The sequence below is a fragment of the Ciona intestinalis genome, unplaced genomic scaffold, assembly GCF_000224145.3.
Source record: "Ciona intestinalis unplaced genomic scaffold, KH HT000419.1, whole genome shotgun sequence".
NCBI classification, from domain to species: domain Eukaryota; kingdom Metazoa; phylum Chordata; class Ascidiacea; order Phlebobranchia; family Cionidae; genus Ciona; species Ciona intestinalis.
This window is the reverse complement of record NW_004190740.1, coordinates 1-8,558: the sequence shown is the minus strand read 5'-3', so window position 1 is coordinate 8,558 and position 8,558 is coordinate 1. Positions and strand designations below refer to the sequence as shown.

Sequence of the window (8,558 nt, the reverse complement as noted above, 5' to 3'; positions counted from 1 at the left end):
GTAATGAAACAATTTATTAAATAATGAATAGACTACAGTAATAAAAAACATAGGTATATTTGTACTTTACAACAGTTTTACTTACGATTCTTTGTGTAACATTTCTTTTATTTTATCGCCACTAGCTTTTGTGGACACCGCATACTCAACAAAAAATTTGTTAACATTGTGTGATGTTCAGCTTCGGTTGGGACTTTTATAAAAGAAGGTCTTCTTACAGTGAAGATACTTCGGGTTTCATTCGTTCGTTTACCCAAGTGGTACGACCAGTTGCAGCCAGGAACAGCGCAGTGGGTAGCAGGCATTTTTGAAAAGTTTATATAAAAGTTGCTTAGCTTATATAAATATCAATCCACTATTTAATAAAGCATTTTAATTAAAACATAACATTTAACAAAAGCTTTTACCATAGCATTTTGCCGAATTCACTTACCAGGTAATTTTGTACAAACCAAATAAATATTCACGATACACACAGCTCAATTGATTCGATCAGAAACAAAACCGCCTTAACCTAGCCACTCATGCGTGACCAAAAATTACGTCATTAAAGAACAAACAAACAATTGCCAAGCGTTGTCCTACTAGTGTTTAGAGTTACTATGATTATACAGTTAGGGATTTATATTTTTTTTGGTTACACACCCACCACCCGTAACTATATAATGCATAAAAACACCACCACCTGTAAATACAAAATGCATAAACACCATCCGTAACTATATATTAGATAGATACCACTCTATCCGTAACTATATTTTGGTTATACACCACCACCCCTTCATCCGTAACAATATAATGCACAAACACCACCATCCGAAAGTATATATGCATAAACATTTTTTTTTTTGGTTATACACCCACCACCCGTAACTATATATATTGCATAAAAACACCACCACCTGTAAATACAAAATGCATTAACAACACCATCCGTAACTATATATTAGATAGATACCACTCTATCCGTAACTATATTTTGGTTATACACCAGTCCACTCTATCCTCTATATTTTGGTTATACATCTCGTAACAATATAATGCACAAACACCACCATCCGAAAGTATATATGCATAAACATTTTTTTTTTGGTTATACACCCACCACCCGTAACTATATATATTGCATAAAAACACCACCACCTGTAAATACAAAATGCATTAACAACACCATCCGTAACTATATATTAGATAGATACCACTCTATCCGTAACTATATTTTGGTTATACACCAACACCCCTTCATCCGTAACAATATAGTGCACAAACACCCCTTCATCCGTAACTATATAATGCATAAACACCACTTTGGTTATATACCCTATCCGTAACTATATATTGCATAAATACCACCAATGTTAAAAATACATGTTCATGTTTGGACAGATAATCAAACATTTAGTTATTTTTGCATTGTTTATTTAGACTAAAAGATGCAACTTCGTTGTGGTGCCATGCAGTTGTCAGAAAAAAATTGTTCCCTTTGACCCTTGATGACGACATTCGTGAAAACCAATCAAATATTTGGTTATTTTGCATTGTTTATTTAGACTCGAAGATGCAACTTCGTTGTGGTGGCATGCCGTTGTCAGAAAAACATCGTTCCCTTTGACCCTTGATGACGATATTCGTGAAAACAGTTCCACTCCAATGACTAAATACGCTGTTGCGTATACAACTATATGCAATTTTACTTTTAATCTTTTTATTACAAACGTATATATAAAATACATCATTTATAAACCACGGTGGTGTCTAATATTTTAATAAAGTTGATGACAATATACCATCTTTTGTTTACGTACCTTCGAATTATAATTATGACGTTTATGTTACGAAAGTATTTTTGCGCCAAAATCGGTCCTTACTTTTTTTTATGCCAAATAACACCTGTTTTAAATTATTGCTCGAAAAAAATGACAAGCTCAATCTCAGAAATGTTCGATATTCAGCAGCAAGAAGGTAAGTTACATTTACACACAAGAAATTTGCATTAAGATAAATCGCACTACTAGAGGACCGACGACGATCCAAGGAACAACGATACTTCGCCGTGGGAAATTCTTTTTTTGTAGTATAAATCTATTTTACTTTGATATATTATATGGCTTACATTGTATTTTGAACAACGTTATTTGTCGTTTCAGAATCGTCATCTTCGGCATCAACAACCATCCAGGACCAGGTTTAAAATACGTTGTGTCGCGCGCTTAAATAATAAAGACATTAAACAGGGTGACCAGTATCTGCTTGCTTTGAAGGTCGTCATTTTTACCAGAGCTTATCGGACCGCAGAAAAATAAGAAAGGCAGCACAGAAATTTGTGATGCATGGTATTTGCACAAAACCAACTTACACTTGCGCTTACACAAAAAAAAGTTTTGAAGAGGGCAAGATGTTCAAGACTAAAGGTTTTGTACACCAAGGAGGAAGAGTACCACGATGATGAAGGTACCGGTGGCCACAGAGGTACCGTTATCACCCAAAAAAAGTCAATCAGTCATACTACTGGAGAAGTATGACCGCAGACATAAAAAATGGGTTTGTTACTTTCTGATCCCAGAAGCAACATGTAGTCACTTAAAAATTACTTTATATTTTGCTAGATCGAGGAATGCCCAGAATACCAGTTTAAGGCAAAAATGAAAACAGCTGCTCCAGAACTTACGTCCATCCCGAGGCAAATACAGCTGAAAATGTGGCAGACTTGTTACTGACCATGATTTATTTATTTTGGCCGCCAAGACGAGTTATGACAGACCAGGGTCGTGAATTTATAAAAAGAGTAGTTAAAAAAAGAGATGTCCGTATTAGAGTTATACTTACCCCAACCAAACGTTGTTCTTGAAACAGGTTAATGAAAGGGTGTTCGAAAAACTTTCCATTCGTCACTGCGTAACTTCTAGCTACCATCCACAGACAAACGGGCAGAACGAACGAACAAATCAAATATTAAAGAATGTTTTAGGCAAATATACTAACAGATATATATAGCTGTTCATCCCGAGGCAAAGACAGCTGAAAATGTGGCAGATTTGTTACTGACCATGATTTATTTATTTGGGTCGCCAAGTCGAGTTTTGACAGATCAGGGTCGTGAATTTATGAAAAGAGTAGTTAAAAAGAGATCTCCGTATTAGAGTTGTTCTTGAAACAGGTTAATGAAAGGGTGTTCGAAAAACTTTCCATTCGTCAGTGCATAACTTCTAGCTACCATCCACAGATAAACGGGCAAAACGAACGAACAAATCAAACATTAAAGAATGTTTTAGGCAAATATATTAACAGGTATATATGGCTATTAAACTATCAAGGTATAATATAATACAACGTGTCTGTAATACTGCTAAAATTTTAGTGATCAGAATGATTGGGATGACCATATTCCCCACATCTCCTATAATATAAACATTTCGTATCAAAAATCGATCAAATGCTCACCTTTTCTGGTAAGTTTTAAATAGGCTTTCTATTGAGAAATAATTTCCTTAGCAATGTTTATATCATACCAGGTTATATTCAATAGAGAACCGCATAATTTAACCCTCCCTTCGAAAGATAATGATTCAGAAAGAGTGAAGGAAGCTAGAAAAATGGATCAACAGGTTGATAACATTAGTTTAAAACTGTAATACTACACATGAAAGAGCAAAAACAATAATATTGAGATGTACTAATTGCAGACAAAGTTAAACATCCAGAAAGCACAAAAACAGCAGCAAATCTGTCACAAAAAAATGAAAAAAGGGTAAGGTGCTTTCACTTTAAGGTTGGAAACCTTTAATAATAACCTATGCATTTATAGAAGCATACGAAATTACAGAAATTCCATTAGAAAAACAAGGTTTGTACCACTTACATATTCAGTAGATAATATCCCAAAATTAATTACTTATTTAAAAAAAGCATCTACATACGTTATAATAAACCGAGAAACACCTGTTCCACTGAAGAACTAACTTGAACACAACCATATTCCTAAGAAATACCCAGGTACGTTTTCTGGTTAAGTAAATGTTGAAAGTGTACACAGTTGACTGTAATAATATAAACAAAACCCTACTAAGATACACAAGACCTTTGGACAAGTAAACACAAAAACAGAATCGAAGCAATCATCAACCACGTGCAATTAACAACGCAGAACTTTAAAACCTTGAATAGCAAATGGCTTGATGATAAAGTATAATCCAACATTTTACAAGTTCCACATTTCTACTTTTATAAAATATTTGTTTCTGGATAATGGACAGTTTTGGAGATTTTATGTGCCCAGGTATGAAAGAAATAAGTAATGACTTAGGACTAGTCGCTTATTCACTGTTTCATTTCAATACTTCTTAAAGAGTCTGGACCACGCTCATACAAGAGTCTGGACCATACAAGAGTCTACGCTCATACAAGAGTATGGATTAAAGAGTCTGGACCACGCTTCTGCAGTGGTGGATGCTGGTATTGAACTTAAAATTCACTGTTTCATTTCAATACTTCTTAAAGAGTCTGGACCACGCTCATACAAGAGTCTGGACATACAAGAGTCTACGCTCATACAAGAGTATGGATTAAAGAGTCTGGACCACGCTTCTGCAGTGGTGGATGCTGGTATTGAACTTAAAATAAATCAACCCGAACTTCCACGTTCATCCAGACTGGCATCTGAAAACATCGACAGCACCGCGGAATATTTCTCTAAAATATATAAAAATGTCCATGCTTGCGCTTGCGAGGCATTGATAACACGATGTAGCAAACAAGGCATGGAGCATCTTGAGTTGTATGAACTTATGCTGTGTGGAAAAACTACTGAAGTTTCTAAAAATTCGACGGTAATACTACAAAACTTTCCAGATTTAAATATTGAAAATTTAAACACAGAAAAATTGCGGTTTCAAATTGGCATCACAGAACAATTGACTACGGAAATCGTTTGCAAACAATTTAAAGAAAACGAAAATTATATTCTTCTTTATCCTATCATGGGAACAATTGCTCGTCAATACATGACGCTACCAGTCACGTCTTGCGAAGCCGAAAGAAGTTTTAGCTGTTTGCGACGCATTAAAACTTTTCTTCGGAGCACAACGACGCAAGCACGATTAAATCACTTGTGCTTGTTAAACGTTTACTCTGGAATTGTGGAAAGCACCGACTTTCAAGACGTCATACAGGAATTTATCGGAAAGAATGCAAACTAGTTTTATGAGACAAAATCAAACACTACGGAATATTCAAGGTTATTTTATGAAGCTTTAACTAGTTTAATCGTTCGCACTCGCAAACGAAATAAACTCATTCGCTTTAATATGATTTAGCGAGCATTAAAAAATAGCACCTTACTATTTCGCATTTTTTGCCTGTTCAAAGGTATAACTCTTTCTACTTCACATATATTTTTTAATATTTAAAAACAGTAATCAGCTTTAACGGGCGTTTTACAAAGACGTGATAATACTGTCGAATAATTCTGTAACCTTATTTTCCTGATTATCATTAAATGGGGGTCCGTAAAAAAAAGTCTCGTATGACAAAGTGTCCCATCTTACCCCACACTACTAACAATTCCATATGTACCATCCATCATCGGACGTTTATTGTATTTTGGATGTTGTCCGTAAGCATCCGCACATTCGTAAATTAGTGTCGGCATCTGTAGCACCCGCTGTCAGTAAGTATATACCACCATCCACCATCTGAAACTATAAAATGCAAAAACACTACTACAGTAGCTTTATGTTTGTTATATACCATCAACTGTAACTATGTACCAACATCCGTATTTGTTTATTTACCACCGTCCGTAAATACAAAGGCGTGTATATACCACCATCCGTAGCTATGAAATGATAAACACCACCACCATCCATAAATATATAATGTTTAATAATATGTTGTAATGATGTGTTCATATGGTAATTTACTGTTCTATACCTTCATAATCTTTATGTTTTGCCTGAACCGTTGTGTTTTTAAGAGTCGATCGCATGTTTTTGTTAAGTGACATTCAGATTTTTCCCTTGGTTGTGCTATTGCTTGCATGTCTCACAACGACAACAACAACTTTTTGACGAAAAAGGATAGATTGGACCACTTGCGAAACTATATTGCATATATACCATCATCCGAAATTATATTGCACAATATATAGTTACAGATAACTTCAATCCATATATACCACCAACTGTAAATATATATTGCATATATACCAACATCCGTAAGCATATGATTTATATCAGCATCCGTAACTATATATTGTATATATATACCACTATCCGTAACTATATAATGCATAAACACCATCGTCCATCATCCTTAACTAATTGCATTTATACCACCATCCGTTATTATATATATTGCATATACTCCACCGTCCGTAATTATATATGCATAAACACTACCATCAGCAATTATATAATGCATATACACCACCATCCGTAACTATATAATGCACAAACACCATCATCTGTAACTATAATGCATGTGTAACACCATCCGTAACCTTATATTGCAAGTATGACGCTATCAGTAACTGAGTAATTCGTATATACCACTATCCTTAGCTATATATTGCATATACACCACCATCCGTAACTATAATAAACACCACCATCCGTAACTTTATGATGCATATATACCACCATCCGTAATTGTACTTTGCATATATACCATCCGTAAGTATATAAAAAAAAGGAACTATATGACCACTACCGTGCTCCATAATAAATATATATATAATACCATCCGTAACTGTTTAATAAATATATACCATCATCCGTGACTATATAATGCTTATATACCAGCATCCGTAACTATATTGCATGTATACCATCATCCATAACTATATTGCATAATTTGCATAATATATGGTTATGGATAGCTTCAATGCATATATACAACCAGTTGTTAATATATATTGCATAAACACCTCCATCCCTAACTGTATAATGCATAAATACCATCATCCGTAACTATTTATTGCATATTTACTACAATCCGTAATAATATAATGCATAAATACCATCATCCGAAACTATATTTCATACGCCACCTTCCGTAACCATATAATGCAGAATAACATCATCCGTATTCATATTTTGGTCATACACCACCATTCGTAACTAAATAATATATAGGACAAAGGGGGAAGGACACTTAAGCACATATTGCCAAATATTTCCAAAATGTTACCTATACATTATAATATTGCATAACAATTGGTATTGTTAGAACGACAATAGGTATGTTCGAACGTGAGTGGATAAATAATGTATCCTCCTACAGTGTATGAACTTGTATTACAAGAAAATTGACTGTAACTATTGATAAAGTTTTTATTTTTGCTACGAATTGGGTATTACTACTCTGTGTATGGCACAAGCCCGTTGTTATAAATTAACACCAAGTGCAAATGACCAAATTTCGAATAAATTTTCAAAATATTATCTTTTTATTATATCAGTATCTTATAGTTGAAAAGAAGATGGGACTCTAAATTAAAATATATTTACATTAGCAGTATTCTACAACTTGTAGTTAACTTACCGAGTTTAACAGGCTGTTCTGGTTTCTTTGCCATGTAAACTTTTATATATATACCGTTAAACTGATATTTTTTGTTGTTTTTATCTCAAATTAAAGTCATATTGACCCCTGCCTGTTTTCGTTATGCTTATATCTCAGTGTTTTTTTACAAAACTAAAACTAGTTTAATCAGACAAAATCAAACTGTACGAAATATTCAAGGTTGTTTTATGAAACTAGTTTAATCGTTCGCACACGGAAACTAAAAAAAAGTTGGCTTTACTATGATTTAGCTAGCATTAAAAAAAGGCACCTTACTATTTCGCATTTTTTTACCTGTTCAAAGTATACTGTTTCTATTTTACATATGTTTTTAATATTTAAAAACAGTAATCAGCTTTGACGGGCGTTTTATATGGTCGTGATAATACTGTCGAATAATTCTGTAACCATTTTTTCCTGGTTATCATTAAATGGGGGTCCGTAAAAAGAAAATTAAAAAAGAGTCCCGTTTGACAAAGTGTCCCATCTTCCCCCACCCTACTATACATATACACCATCATCCGTAAGTAATATGGACGTTTATTGCATTTTGGTTGTTGTCCGTAAGCATCCGCACATCCGCAAATTAGGTGTGGCTTCCTCAGCTTCCGCCGTCAGTAAATTAGTGTTGATAATAGCATTCAGATTCCCCTTGGTTGTGCTATCGCGTGCATGTCTCACAACGACAACAACAACTTTTTGACGAAAAAGAAACTATATGACCACTACCGTGCTCAATAATGCATATATATTAGGGATGCACCGGGTCCAATTACCCGGTCTAGTATCGACGTTTTCGTGGTATTCGGACCCGACCGGGTATCGTAATTACTCTGTCCGGGTAATTTCATTAATATTTTAGTTGTTCGTCATTTAATAACACGGAAAAAATGGTACGGCGGGTATTCAAACGTTTTCATGGCCCGTTAATCCATGTTCTTGCGCAACAAAGTCCGACGTAACATTTCGTACTATGACGTAACAAACATACCTTCATT

General features: G+C 34.4%; 1 long non-coding RNA gene across 1 annotated transcript; it reads right to left on the bottom strand.

Moving 5' to 3' along the window:
• Positions 1-1,340: 1,340 nt before the first annotated feature.
• LOC113475415 lies at positions 1,341-3,290 on the bottom strand. Its single transcript, XR_003397174.1, has 2 exons — positions 2,114-3,290; positions 1,341-1,678 (listed from the first exon to the last, which is right to left on the bottom strand). It is a non-coding gene; the product is annotated as an uncharacterized LOC113475415 (long non-coding RNA).
• Between the last annotated feature and the right edge of the window lie 5,268 nt (positions 3,291-8,558).